General features: G+C 39.7%; 1 protein-coding gene across 1 annotated transcript in view; it reads left to right on the forward strand.

Moving 5' to 3' along the window:
* The window catches only part of SPOCK1 (SPARC (osteonectin), cwcv and kazal like domains proteoglycan 1), a 311,992-nt gene that overhangs the window by 90,729 nt on the left and 205,721 nt on the right, over positions 1-15,542 (forward strand). The gene's annotated exons all lie outside the window — the stretch shown is intronic.

The following is a 15,542-nucleotide window of genomic DNA, read 5'->3' on the forward strand; positions in this document are numbered from 1 at the left end:
TAAATTTGTCCTAGGAGGTGAAAAGGTCGCAGACYGTTCCCCAATTCTGTCTGAAATAGTCTTATTTTCACTGATGAGCTGAAATGRATAATGTTGATGTATGGGGCAGGCAGTGTAGAGTGATGGCTGCTTTGAAGGTGTATTTGTGATGCATGTACTTCTAACTCTGTTATTTTCCTCATCTCTCTCTGGGTTTTTGCTAAGCATTCCAGAAAAACTAAGCATGCTCAGYGACAGCCAGGTGAATATATATAGTCTTAATAAAAACAGTGTTTTAGCTRTCAATCATTTGAGCTGGAGACACACCTGTACTAGCTCAGCGCTCAGAGGTGGCAGCTCTGTACTCRAAAGACAAGAAAGTTTTGGCTTTACACGACATGAATTGAGAAAGCAAAAATAAGTTTCAGGATCACAGCTGTGCACTCCGTCTATAAAAGTGAATGGCCAAAAATGCTGGCTGAGGGATCAGAGACAGTTTTCCTCCTTTGCTTTCATCAGTGTCCCCCCTCACTTGCTCACAGAGCCCAGTCCAGCCTGCCTGGGAGGCTTGGCCTGGGGTCAGACCCTGAGCAGATGCCTGCTTGTACCTTCATACGTTAAGCACTCTGTGCCTTCAATCTTCACGCACCCTGACATAGCTACATCTCAACAGTCCTTAACCCTCAACATCTCTTCCCTCCCACATAGTTTTTATCTGTAGCATTTTACCTCTGCTATACTCATCTGCTCTTGCCTCACACCATATTCCCAGCCTCATGTTTTCCCCATTTGCTCACAACTTGATGCTCAGCCTCCCATCAGAGCACTTTGCCATCCACTGCTACCAAAGAGGTTGCTGCCGGCTGTCGGCACAGCTACGTTCACAGCTTTGCTGACCTCTCTGCTGAGACAGTTTGTCATGMTGCAAGGAGCAGAAATGTGTCTGTATTCAGGGGTGTTTTTTTCAGGCCATGGGTGRCGTGATGACCGTGGGTTGATCATCACTGATATACATGTTCAGGAGGGAGCTAATGGTAAAATAAAACCAAAACTAACAATAGATAGAAAGTGTTTTGCAACTTTCAGCATAAAAAAAAAAAGAGAGACCTGACCGTTTAAATCCCATATGGAAAGTAATCACGGATTAGAAGCACTTGGAGGATTTATTCCCAGTGAACTGGAAATTTTAATCCATTTGATTGAAAAAATATAGTGTTGATGCATGGCTGGAATGAACTGAAAGTAGACGCTGATATATCCTGTATGAGAATTCCAGAGTTTTAGTACTTCTCAGCGTGCAATTGCCATACGCAGAGGATGCTGTTATGTTCTGGGCTAATGGGCAGTAAGTTGTTGAGGTATGTCTCTAGGATTGCACTATAGTGACTGTCCGTTTTTCTGAAGATAAATTCTTTGGCTCAGTTTTCAAAGGCTACTGGGTGATTAAATCTTCAAAGAAATAAACTGCAGTCTGGTCTGGATTTACTCTAGAATTAGATCTTCTGTGGTTTTGTAATAGAAAGTAGGAGAGAACCCCTTGGCATACATGCAGTAGTTGATGACGACTACAGGTATAAATAATCAGCARTCATCAAAATTTCAAAAGGTACATTTTGCAAGAAGGCCAATGCAGAGAATTTGGAAATGTCCTGGTGGTGAAAAAGACAAGATTCTGTGACTTTCCCCCTAAATAATAAATACAGTTGAAGTTTTCAGGAAATTCCTTGAACTTTTCCTTTATTRAGAAGAATATAACAGACATATAACATTCTTTGACATTTTTCTGTGTGCAGCATTAGCAGGTCATGGACTAGTGCTTTTTCTAATGCTCTGTTGCTGCAGATGACCAATATATTCAGAAAGGAATCTCTTATGCTTAGGGGGAAGCATTGCAAATTCTCAGCCATGTTTTTTTTCTCATGTCTATAGCATAAATGAGGAGTTAATTCTTTAGTGCATATTCTCCTCTCATTTCTACCACTTCTACATTTGCGCAAATCTGCTGATTTCAGTTCAAGCTCTCCRAATTTTTACTGCTATAGCTGAGAATATAATCTGTCCCAGTGAGTGCAAAATAAACAAAGAGAAATGGATAATTAAAGATATCAAGGACATGCAGGAGACAGAAACTCTGGTGAGAATCCATCAAACGTGTCAGAACAGACAGTGGAAAATCATGGTACCTAGACGACAGCCAGAAGTCAAATGGACAGCAGAAAAGTTGTTTTTCTGAACTATGCTGAAAAAATGCCAGGGTGAAAGATAGTGCTTGAGAATGAATTGGAGATGCCAGTAACAGAAAACCAAAAAGCCCGGCTAGGGTCACAATAAGAGGAAATAATAACATCAGGAGCAAATCTTGAAGACCAGCCTATAGATATTTGAATGAAAAGGGGAAGGAGACAGAAGAGAGTAACTGTAAACTGTCTTTTACTAAAAAAAATTCATGCGAGAGGTTGAAAATCAGTATGAAATGAAGAAAAATTTAATAGGCTAGTGAGAGCAGAGAATGTGTTAGCTCGATTAAATAGATAGAAAACCATGGAAAAAAAACTGAGCCAAGGTGAAGAAACATAGGTAATGAGAAATCTTTGAAGCAGCTGCATACTAAATTTGAAGTAATAGGCACAGAACAAAAACCACTGCTAAGACTCTTTAGTAAACACTGATTCTGCCGCTGGAGTCGTCAGCATTCGTAGAGAAATCTTTACGATTGTAAAATATAGAATCACTCAGCCTTGCAGAGAGAGATAAAAGATATACAGGTGATTGTGCAGTTCTCTTTAATGTTAGTGCAAACCTTCAGGAGAAAATAAATTCAAAAAAGCACYCAGAAAGTGCTGAAGGTCTTAAAATCTAGAATTATGAAGTTTTATGAATAATGTTATTTTGCCTTTCTACCTCATTTTGAGATTTTTGATGATTTTCCAAGGCAGGAATTTTAGCTTAACCATGCAGAACTAGATACAATAAGCTGTAAACCAGTAAGTTGAGGCTGCTTTAAATAGGAGAAAAGGCTACTGCTTGAAACATAATTGTGTGGGAGACCAGGAAAGCTCTCTGCAGAGTCRTACCTGATAGCGGCAAAGAATCGCATAAACTGTTGAGTATGGTTATATGAGGTGTCAAAGTATATTGGCTTAGTTTGAGTTTTTCAAAAATAAAAGGCCTTGGTTTTGTAGCCTCTTTGCAGAGGTAGGGAAGAGGCAATGATGCCCAATGTAACATAGCTAAACAAAGCAGAACAGAGTTATCCAGGGATGTTGGTGTGATGTGTGTGTTCATTCATCCTTCTGAACAAATGTTAASACTCACTGTGGCCACTCTCTTCAAATTTTTCCTGGCTGTAATCATGGTTAATGACACTTGATTGCTGAAAGTATAGTTACAGATGTATAATGATGTCTTCCAGCAAATCTCAGGATCTGCCTGCCTCTCTTGGAGGTGATTGCTGTAGGCGTAAGCTCAAGGGAAGGTCAAAGGAAGTACAAGAAAAAGAGAGATTAAAAAAGGTGGACCATGCTCTGTTGGCAGCTATTACTCTGCTTGCTTTCCTACTATTGATATACTTCACTTTCTGGAGATACCTCAAACGGTGTCAGGCTTTCCCATCACCCTTCTTTCAATTATTAATGCCACTCAGACCACAGTCCAGCTGAAACGATCTAGATCTTCTGGTTATCCAGTGTTTAAGGAGGATCTGTTTTGGTCTTCCAAGTCTTCTTCAAAGTCRTGTACAGGGAACAGAGGATACGTCTTCATTAGCATGGCAGTTCTCATCAAAGTATGCTTTGGAAGCAAATGTCCCAGTTGGGAGAGGGTTGAATCCTTGCCAGTTACATAYCATGGGGCTTTTCAGCTATGGCAAGTTTGCAGTCCACCAATAGAAAGCAATGCCTTAAAACCTTGTTTACATTGTATTAAGTGATTGCAGGAGTCTGACATGAATACAAGCGGCATCAACCTGCATGCCGAGGGCTCCGTTTCCTTCAAGCACCCGTTGTACATCTGTGGCAGCTTTGGTGCCTCAGGGAGGCTAGCCAGGGCTTACGAACACTGGACAAACTGGGAGGTTTAGGAGAGCCTCATACACGGCAGATTGGTCTTGTTCTTCTTCTGGCATTAAAATTCTTCAGGGTATTTTCCTTAGGCTTCATTTGTCTCTCGTGATTTCAGGTTGCTGTTTTCCTCAAAGCCATTTCTCAAAATACGTTAGTGAAAACGAGTCCGCCTCTGTTCAGATATTCTACCAGCTCATATTATCTTTGACTGAGCTGACAAACAGCTTGACAAGATTGCTGGAATCTGCCAAAACACGATTTCAGAAGCAGCAACGCCATGCAAGCGAAGTGGTGATGTGAGCGAACGGTGGTGCGGCCGAGCGATCGCCYTGCTGCCTGCCGTCAGTTCGGTTAGAACCGGGCCCGTCTGCGCTGGCTGCGGCTATTGCCTGTTTGGTGGTATTTGTAAAAGTGCTTTTTTGTGTGTTCCTCTGCTAATGTGTGATTGCAATTCACAGTTTATGGTTAGTTTGTAACAAATTTAAGGCTCTTCGAATTCTTTCTTCTGTACTGAGGTCAACAGTGGGAATGACCTTACTGTACAGCTGTTAAACATTAGCTTGAGTGCAGGAAATCTGGTGTTTTAATTAGCAGTTCAGACTCCACTGGATCTCCTAACACATGAGTAAGAGCTGCTTTACAGTCTGCTGTTACTTACCTCTTCTCGTACATACACGACTTAGCCATTTTATACTGCTTGTAGAGATGTTTATCGTGTAGACTTTGTAATGTTACGGGGCTTGAAATGTACTTTCCTAATTGGAGCTTTCTTAGGTGTTAAAGCTGTTTTGGAAGATCTACAAGCAGGTAGTTTGGTTTTAATGTAAAAAAATGATATTAGCTGCCCTACTAAAGCCTGTGTTCTAACTCTCATGCAGTATTGTAATGGTACTATATTGCTGAGGAATTTAGTATTTTAAATCTTGTAGTGTTTGTAGTTTCCTAGTTCATACTTTTGTGGATATTTTTAAGGATGCTTACTTATTCAGATGTTTTAGAACTATACTCGCTATGTTCCTCAACAACATCTAAATTGCACTCCCAGCTTGGTTTTAAGCAACTAAGAGAAAAAGCATCTTCCTGCTTTCCCAACACCTCCTGCAGTCTGAGGGAATGACTTTCCCAGAGCAAAGCAGCAGGGAATTGTGCCTTCAGAGGGAGCAGAAAGGAACTGAAAAATATAACTGTGATAGGAAAAAAATCCCCCCAAAAAATGATGCTTTGGCCATGTGAAGATAATGCGAAAACCATTATCTGTGTTCGTCTTCAACAACAGATATTTCACAAAGGCGAGACTGGACTGTTTCAGGATACTTTTCTTAAAAAGAGTGTGGACTTTCTTCTGGTTTCTTTGCTAAAATGTGTCAGGATGATCTCTGCTCCAACCATGTTCCCTCATTTATTGAGGTAAATAAAAGTGTTACTCTAAATCTCCACTTCTGGCTTGGGTGCATACTGGTGTTAGAAAGAAATCTGCATTAGTGTCTCTCAAGTAAAACAACCTATTTTGCTGGAGATTCTCCCAGCACTTTTTACTGCTGCTAAGAGTCATGAATAACATCAAGACTTGGATTAATGGCATGAAAGATTGTTTAGGATGAGCACTTAGAGCACATATTCATTAGTTAAGTCATTGAGGACAGAAAGAAGCAAAGMGGTTTTTTTTACTTATAGAAGCCATAAGTAGGTAGATTAAGTGTCAAGCATTTGCTTGAAACCTTGTATTACAGCTTATGGAAGCAGGAAAGGGTATAGTTTAAAATGCATATGAGGTTAAATTATTGTTCTTAGGAACAGAAAGCAGAAGAGAGTTTTAGAAATAAAGGAGATTAATGTTGAGTTTTGCTCTCCATAGCCTGTGAAATTCATAGTGAGTGCAAGGRGCTTGGTTTGGTTGGGGTATTGATTTTGGGTTTTGTTTTTGTTTTTTTTTTAATTGGAGTATGCATCTGGAGATCCTCAGGACATTTACTTAATAATTCTATATTCTGTAGGTGCAATTGCTGTCTGAGATGTGTATTTCCTCTAATTTTTAATCTCTTAAGTTTTGAAGATTAGTTACACTGCACTTCTGAACTGTTTTTTTCAGTTGTTAAAAATTGAATAACTAGTTCTGCTAGACCTCAGGTGTAAAATTACAGCTGATCAGAATTCAAGTGTTGTCTTGTGACTTAGTCTTTTATGACCTTTAGTATCCTTCAGTTGTCTCTAATGCTGTTTTCTTAGGTCCTATTCTTCGTAAAAATCCCTTTTTGGTTTATTTTTGACATGTTTCATGATTTAATCCTTTTAACAGTGAGCAACTRTAATATCTAGAGATCAGGAACATACTTTTGTGTACAGCAGAACTGTGCAAAAATGCGTTTTGGAGATCTTAAAGCTGTATATTCTCTTGAGCYATGGTTGCTTGGTTAGAAGGTTTCTGAGACTGTAAAATAATGTTTTGCTACATCTTATTTTCTCATGTCGTTGTTCATTCCATGCTGTGCCCTGCTCCGTCCTGACCGTTCCCCACTGAAGCATAAAGGCGTATGTTCTGGCAAGTTCAGGAGTGCATTACATCTCCCGGCAGGAGACACTTTCAGATGTGTGTCCTTGATCCAAGAGGCAAGCTAGTTTGCAAACTGAAAGGTCACTTAGTTTTCTCAATTTAGTCAGAAGACCTTAGCTTGGATACTGCTTGGTTAGCGTCATCGGAGCTGTGGAAGCTCCATCCAGTGTGTATTTCATCATTTTAATTTATGCTTTTCCGTGCAGTTCTGATCATGTGAATTCACAAGTTGCTCCACAAAATTGTAACGGATTAAGTACCAAAGAACAGTGGAAAAATGGAAAATTCGCTATTCAGGTTTATTAATATATGAGCAGAATACAAACGACAGTAGCAGCACAATGTAGTTTGGTCGTCTTGTCACTTTTTCAGTCCTGAACTGGCAGTTGGGGTGGTGKTCTCTCTGAGGTAGGTACTTACTCAGTAAAACGTAAACTGGTGCCATCAGCCTGTTTCACACACAGGTTGCTGTTGCTTAGCAGCTGTAACAATGCATGATTTTGTCACTGTTGACCTTACCCAGGATTTAGCACATCGTTTTCTTTTCCTGATATTCATCTGCATCGGAGGATGCGGAAGTAATCTCTGTAGAAAGGACTACAAGGTGTGTTCAACATGTTTCTGTTCCAGAAATGCCAAAATAGAGTCTTTGTTCTTTCTAGAATAGCTGTTATAAAGCAAAATAAATTTAAATTTCATGTGTGAGGATAGAGAATGCTCCTTGCTTTAAAAAAAACGAAAATCTGCAAGAGTAACATTAGGCAAATTTGGTGAATACAAAGTAGTACAACCCCCAAACCTCTCAAAATGTGATTGTGCAAATAAAAACAAGGTAAGATTAAATATTCAGAATAATCTGTCTCACTTTGTCAGTCTAATAAATTAATGAAGAACTGTCAGTAAAAGGTTATGCTCATGTGCCTCCTATGAATTTACAGGAAATGGGTAAAGATAACAAAAGTGCATTAGTAACAAAATGGAGCCATGAGGGTCTTGCCATGAATCAACCAGCCCCAACTATTACGTAAAACCTCATAGCRTGTTAACTTCTTAAACTGATCAAGAAATTTAGAATGAATTACTGTATGTCCAAGTTGGTGGTGATACATGAATAAGTGAGGAGCRCTTTCCTGAGTGAGGATATACTTCTGTTTGCAGCAATCAATAATATGGCAACTGCTGGGAACTCTGTGCAAATGCTTAGCTCTTCTGTTTCCATTAAGCTTGCTGTCAGTTTTGCATAATGTTTTTTGATGCTTTGTCCAATTTTAGAATGAATAAAATGCCAGAGACTATTAACAAAATGATATTGTAAACTGGAATGGAAGCCACAAATGTGGAGCCACACATTTGTAATGGCTCACGGAGTTTCTGATCTGAAAGTCTCTACAAATGTCTTGCAAACACAGTAACTGGTTATTTCGTAGACTGGTTGGCCRTGAGTGCTTGTTCCTCATCCAGCTCTAAGCAACCTCAAATAGTGCCTAAAACCAGAGCCACAAAGTTGTGCTTTTGAACAGCAGCAAAGCTAGTTGGATTGCACCTGTGTAAAGATTTTTCCCAACACCACAGAGCTAGATTTTGCTTGAGGCTGCAAATGAAGTAAAAATAAATGCATGTCTGCTTCCAGGGACAGTTCGTTGCTCATAATTCAGTATAATTCAGTCTCTTGCCAGTCATTAGTTATGCATTTAAAGAAGTAATTTTAAAGTCTTAAGATGTAATAACTAGTTTAACTGTCTCCTTAGAGCTCAGAAAATTGTATCGCTAAATACCAAAGTTAGATCTGTTGATTTTGTTTAACTTCTGTTTGTTCGCTTGTATTTTTTAACCTTTGGGGTTTGTGCATCTATGTGGAATATAATTACAATTTTGTTCATAACTTTCATTTTATAACTTTGATACCAGGARAATTATCATTTCATCTTGTACTCAGATTATTCCCATAATAGTAAGTTTTTAAAAAAAATCACATGCTTCAAAACAGATTTCTGAAGACTTCTTGTAAAGTAAAGCAAAAATAAATCTATGCATTTAATCATTTTGCAGACTGCCATTCACTGTAAAGTAGTTTTTATGTGTAAAAGCAATGGTTGTGATAGGATTCCTGTAGGTGGATGTAGTTCTCTGGATACAAACCCCAAATGTTCAGCTACAAAGGGTCAGTGAATCTGTCAAACAGCTACTGCAAAAGTACTCTCAAAGCAGCAACAATATTGAAAGTGAAGTAACATTGCCAATGGCTTTATAACCTTCAAGCTTAATGTGTTTGGCTTTCCAGCTGCCTAAAAACAATTGCATTCTATGCATGTAATTTGAGCCTTTGAATTAAAATTAAGAAATGGAAAGAGTTTAATAGCTTTGCTTTCAATATGTGTTTTAAATATTACACCCATTGAGAAAATGATTTATTAACAATATCTTTCTCTTTATATAGACCCTGTAGGTGGCCATTCTTCACTGATGTTCCCTGCACTAATCCTAGATAAAGGCAGAGTGCTTTTCATAAATGGAAAACAAGCAAATGATCATTTGGGAAATGCTCCTTGTCCAGATTCTCAGCTTGAATAAACCAGTGGAGGTCCATTGACTTCAACGTGCACTGCTGGCATTCACATTATTTCTGTGAATTAATTGGAAGCTTATAAGGACCACTGTACTCTGTGGCTTAGACTTTCTAATCAATTGCTAATTCGTGCAAAATGTTATTTTAGAGAAGAGAGCTAAGSCTGCCTTAAGGAAGTTCACTGCAGAAGGAGGGGGGGGGGAAGATTCTGCAGTCTCTGGCTCTGCTTCTTGTTTCCCATGAGACCAGGTGCTGCTTGGTTTGTGGTGCTGAGGGTTAGTGCTTCCCGGGGGGGTTCTGTCTGGGCTGTGTGCTGAAGCCACTGCACAATCCAAGTAGTTTTTCACAGGTCAGTCTGAGAACCTGGACAAAGCTCACAGGCTAGCAAATGGGAACGTTTCCTAGCTAAGAAGTCACAACCRCATTGGTCTTGACTACATTCTCACTCTCCTCTGAGACCAGTGTCTCGCCTCCCTCGCCTTCAATACATTCCCAGGGAGACTTGCTGTTTCAGAGCAGTTGTCTCTGCGTGGGCTCTGCACGTTCCAGGGCAGCTAGTCAGCTCCAAGCATGGGTCTGTCAAGCAGCCCTCTTGAGCTTAATTTTGCTGAAATGTGTTCTCTGTCCTGCCAGGATCTACTCAGCTTTGCTGTCCTGTACCACCCTGCTCATGCCTCGCTACTTTTAAGGAAGCTCCCAGGCATGGGAGAGTCCAGGACTCTCTTCTTCCTATTACCTCTCTCCTATTTACCACCTACTCTTTCCCTCCCATGCAGTCCTGTTTCTGAGTAAGTGATTTTAAATTTAATTTACTGTCTAGCCCTGAGAGACTGGAGTGAAGTTCAGAAGCTGAATCAACCATGTTTGTTGTAGGAGATGGATGGGGAGTTCTGGTTGAGTAGAAATTTGCATAAGCATGCTGCAGGCATCAGGCTATGATCAGAGAGTTACTAAAGAAATCAGGAACTCTTCAAATGCCTAGGACCGAATTCTAGAGAGAGTAGGGCCTTAAAAATTTATTTAGGGGTCAGTAACTATCAAACTTCCCTGCAGGTTCCCCCAGGATCTGATTGCCTGAGGAAATTCTGTTTCAGTTGAGGTGGTAAATCATCACTACACTACTACTTACACCCAAGCCTTGTTAAAAGCACTCCACCACATGCTGTCCATCCAGCCCTGATTCCTCATTCTCCTTGCTGCCTCTAGATAGGTAGACAGAAAGACCCCAGCGAAGGTCACAGAAAAGGAACTTGTGACTGGAGGAAAATGCACTCGACTCAAAGCTCCTGCTTCCCTAAGACAGTTTGGTATGGATGGGGCATTGTGGTTAGGGTAAATGTTTTCAATTTGCAAAATAAGGAGCRAAGTGATGTTCTGGTTTTTGATCTGGTCTTGTATCTGACAGTGCAACATATCCAACACAAGGATCACTGAGTCCATAGCTTGGGGGCTCCGTAATTTTACCTTTCCAGGCTTGTGAAAGTTTTATAGTTTGCAGCAGAAGCTGAAATGGCTGTAGGGTAAACTAAGGTGTGGAAACATTGATGTAAGTAGTGTTAATAAGAATTATTTAACTCTTGACAGGGAAAAGAGGCCTTTTACCACATGCTAATGAGAAGAAATGTTCAGGCAGAAGCAATAATGCTCTCTAAAGTTATTGTGTTAAAAAGGGCCAGCAAAGAAAAATTAAACCAAGTTTTTTTTTCAGCTTTCAGAATTGCAAAACAAGCTAGTGCAGAGAATTGTGTTTGTTTCACCCACCCAAATATATCAGCTGTGTATGCTGGCACAGTCCTGGGCGCAAGCAGCTATATAGCTTCTGGCTCACAGCTGGCCTTCATTCATCCTGCTWGAAGCGCAAGTGGAGTAAATGAGCATCTGTTAGCCCTCATCAATGTAGACATACCCTTTGGCTTCATTCTTACAGATAAAACAAGAAGTGATTTTTCTTAAAAAAGCTATTTTTAATTCTTTCCAAATTTTTACATTTACCAAAAAAAAAAAAGTCCCAATAGAGCAGCTGGAAGATTTCTGCATGAAAGGCCACATGGTTTAGTTCTAAAGAGTGAAAATTCTTGGTCAGGTTGACATAGGCTCAGAGGTAACTTATTTTTCTATTATTTTCCAACTTTTTTTAAATCTCACTTCTGGAATTTTTGCCATCGCAGTGAATCATTGTGATTGTAGATAAAGAAGGTCTATGCTGGAATTTCTGCATACCACTTTCTTAGTRTTGCCTGTAGGAACTTCTGGAGGAGTCCTCCAGTTAAACAGGAGTGGCAAATCYTGGTTCCTGATTTAGCTGAAAAAAAACCTCAAAACTTTTAATTTATGAAAATCATAAAAAAGCAATATTTTGGACCATATTAACCAGAAAGCTGAACAAAAAAGTGCRCATGATTACAGAAGTTTCAGAGCCATGAGAATTTGAGTTTTCTATGGGGTGTATGAGACTGTAATACATGGTCAGGGTGCTTTTCTATCCCGTATGTATCTGTGCTTTAATTTAGTTAAGTCTATGYATTTTATGCTATTTTAATACATTAGTATTAATGTGTTTAACATTGTTTCTGAGTCTAATGTGAGCCATTTAGATGAGCCCTGTTTTCATTCTAGGCTAAACTATTTCCTTACATGTTTATTAATGACTTAACTACAATATTCTGGACAGGTCCTGACAGCCCCAGAGCTTCCATTACATGTGGGTACTAATTCAGTCTGAAATACTTTCTCTCAATTTTACTACTTAATGTTGCTGGCTCTGTAAGTAAACCCCTGTACTCCTGGCCTTTCTGGAAAATTTATCGCTAAACTTTTCAAAGGTTTCTCCTGCCAAAGTTGAAATGAAATACCCGCTGYATAAACCACTACCAATTCACTAAGCAAAAGCATCCAGCCTGGATGCATGTTCACAGGTTCCCAGGAGAGAGCGAAAGAAAGAGCTCAGCAGTGCTTAGGGATGTCTTACTGTGCTCTGGAGTTTGGAATCAGCTCTTGACACTAATGCAGACTCTGGGCACTAGCTACCGTTGGGAAATCTCTACTCACAGAAGGACTCAACGGGCAAAATATTTCCTCTTATTTTTAAATAAATAAATAAATAAGGTGTAATTTGCTGACACAAACTATTTGCTTAAAGCAGGCAATAGGCCTGGGGGAGATGTTTATGGTACAGGCTAGATTGACTTTAGCAAGCAGCAGCTGGTGCTTTCGCACTGCTTGAGGTTGGAACGATCTTCTGTACTGCAAGGTGGAGAGAGGCAGAAAATGCAGCTGCATCTTTCTGRAGCTAATTTCAAAAGAGCAATGAGCTGGTAATTACCACTTTTCCCAGCTGGTCTTTATGAGGGTAAAAGGTTTAATCATACAGCGAGGATGGAAGAGGAAAATACTAAACAGCCTGTAAACCAGCATTAATAAATATTTCTCTTGGAGATACTTAGAAACTTAAGCTCTTGTTGGCGAGGAGGAGCTGGGAGTGTAGATTACCTCCGAAAGGTTATCAGGCAGCCGCACGGCTTAAGCCTGTTGTATGTTAGGCTTTAGAGGAAAGCTCTGTGATGGTGGTTTCGTGATGGCTGTGCACCGTGCTGGCTCGTTCAGTGCAGGATGCTCTCCCCAGGCCTTAGGGCAGGCAACTCAACGGAGCTCGCTGGGAAAAATGCAAAGCAAGGAGGATTTTCTGTGGAGTTATTTCAGGCAGCATCTCATTTCTGCTTGATTCATACAAATAACATATAAGCTCAATTAATGTGACAAAACATAAATATTTATGCACCCATTTAGCTAATGTTTGCCTCTATTTATAAACAAGAGCATCTTGCAAAAGCTGCTTTTTGCCGAGTGAAGTGTGCGCAGAGAGTGCGTCTTGTGTTAAATCAGCCATGCTTCACTTATTCTTCCAAAATATCAAGTATTAGGTAATAACTAAACCAAAGAGCAGCAATGGAGGTAAGAAAGGAGGAGAACGGAGGGGGAGAAAAAAAAAGGAGGATTAAGCCTGTTTTATATGTTTTTGGTGTTAACTTCAGGGGAGTTTTAACTATTGTAATGAAATGGAGAGGAGTTGGAGTGAAGAGCAGTCACAGTGCAATGTGTTGGTCATGCAGCCAATTTTTACTCGCAGACTTTTCTGATATGACTGAGAGGAAATTGCATCAGACCCAGCTCTAGCTCAAGGTTTGCTTTTGCAATTCAGAACCCAGTATATGAGATTTTTTAATAGTTCTGCCATGGTACATGTCATGGTTATTTTTCTATCAATTTAATATTTCATCTAGATGGATGATGGGATCAATGGCAGATGATTTCCCTATCATCCTTTTGGGGAGAAGGAAAAAATTAATTTTGCCACATACATTTGGTCTTTCTTGCTGTGACTTCATTAGGTATTGTCTGACTAAAGAAAAAAAATCSCTGGACTCGAAGGAGAAAGATGTAAGGAACTGTCTTAAATCCAGCCAATGTACAAACGTAACAGTCCCTTAAAGCTGAATTTACCCCTATATTTTGTGTCCTTGGGTTAAATCCTAGTAACAGTGCGTAGAAACCTTTGAGGTTAGCTGTGGACAATTACATGAAGCAACGGGCCCTGTGAGTAAAAAAGCTTTTGTGAGCTTTTTAAACTAGCATTTTTTTTAATATGTCCTGTGCGTACCTAGCTTATCATATGATTATTCTCTAGGTTGACTTTGATGATGGCCTAAGTTGGCTGGATTTGACACCTGTGTAGTGAATGATAAAAGAGTATTTTGCTCTTGTTAGGAAAACCTAATTTATTTTGCATGATGCAGTGAAAGGGATTTAAATTACTTCAAGATGTGTTTCATGTCATCTTTTGATTACTCAAATCAAAATTGTAAAAATCTAATGAAGACCTGAGGCCCAGGTTTAGTAACGTATACTTGTTTTTCTACACAGTCTTTATTTGTTATGATTATAACCTCTTCTCAGTTACACTTTCTGAGGGTCAGGTCTTGAAGCTGGAATCCGTAATGCTCAGTGATGAACAGATACAGCAGCAAAAAGATGGTGTGTGAGGGGCTGTCTCGGGATCCAGTTTGCTCCCTAGGTGGACGCCTACTGTAGGCARATAGTAGACTTTGGAAGGGATTCTTTTTCACTGGCTTCTGGTTTTCAAAACTTTCRGATTTACCAGGGCCACATTGCACCTGTGCGAGGGCTAAAGATTTCCTGCCCCTTACATGGAAGCTTCATGTTTGTGTCGTGGTGCGAGACGGACCCTGGGGCTGGCAGCCACCAGCATCACCACCATCCACTCCCAGCATCACAGCTGTGCCCTCTGCAGGGGACACCAAACTCCGAGGTTTTGGGGCCGTTTTTATTCCTGAGTGTGTAGGGAATAAAAGGCCAAGCCATCACATTACAGTAATGTGGGTTGAGGTAAAGGAGTCAGATATGGACTTGGTCTGCACTACCAATTCTTTCCTTTTTGCATATGATTTTAGGCGTGCAGAGCCCCTTCAGTTAATTAAARGATTGAATCAATCTTCTCCAGCCACTGAACCGTAGGCAGAACCCTCGGAGTGTGAATTTTATGCAAGGAAAGAGATGTTTTTAAATATTTGTTTATGAGAAATACTCTTCGGTCGCTGGTTGTGCTGAAATGGATCTATGCCCAGTTTTGCCTTCGCTTCCAAGCCCAGCAAATAAACAGGCTTTCAAGTCAGTTAAGGAAAAACTGATTTTAATTCTCTGTTATATATCAAGTATGTTACAGATGAGGTGTGTGGAAAAATGCTTTCTGGTGTTTTTGTTGGAAATGTAAGAACCTCTTTTATGGTGCTCTGGGAAAAACCTCCATGCTAAACCAGGCATGTGGCTGATAGCACAGCAGGCAAAACCGGGCCACGACAGCCAAGGCGGAGAGGTCCACAGTCAGAAGCGGAGGAGAGAAAATGATACACCTCGGAGGTTAAGGTCTTCTGAAAAAAGCAATTACACATTTCAAAAGCCGCTGAGGAAAAAATTGATGCATGTTAACGTATCTTTATATTGTTTGATTTCATTCTTTTTTCTTTTCTCATTTGTAATGCTTACGTATGCAGGAAGTTGAGGTAGGTTTTTTTTTTTTTTTACTTTTAAATTGTAACTAGCCATAGAGTGAATAAAAGTATGAAATATCATCATGTATGTTATACTTCAAACTCTTATTATCGGATAATAATATTGTTCTGAGTGGGTGGGACATTAATACATGCTGGTTATTAATATGGTAATATTGATCTATTGACATGCTTCTATTAAAATGCTGTATTCCTGTGTTACGACAAGGATATGGTATTTCACACACATTAGTGTAGAAAGTTTCAGAACAACCAAGATTTCTGTGCAGTCATTTTTGTCATTATAGTATTTGATTGAA

This window comes from Rhea americana, unplaced genomic scaffold (genome assembly GCF_003343005.1).
Source record: "Rhea americana isolate MKP2758 unplaced genomic scaffold, rheAme1 scaffold_37, whole genome shotgun sequence".
Lineage (NCBI taxonomy): Eukaryota > Metazoa > Chordata > Aves > Rheiformes > Rheidae > Rhea > Rhea americana.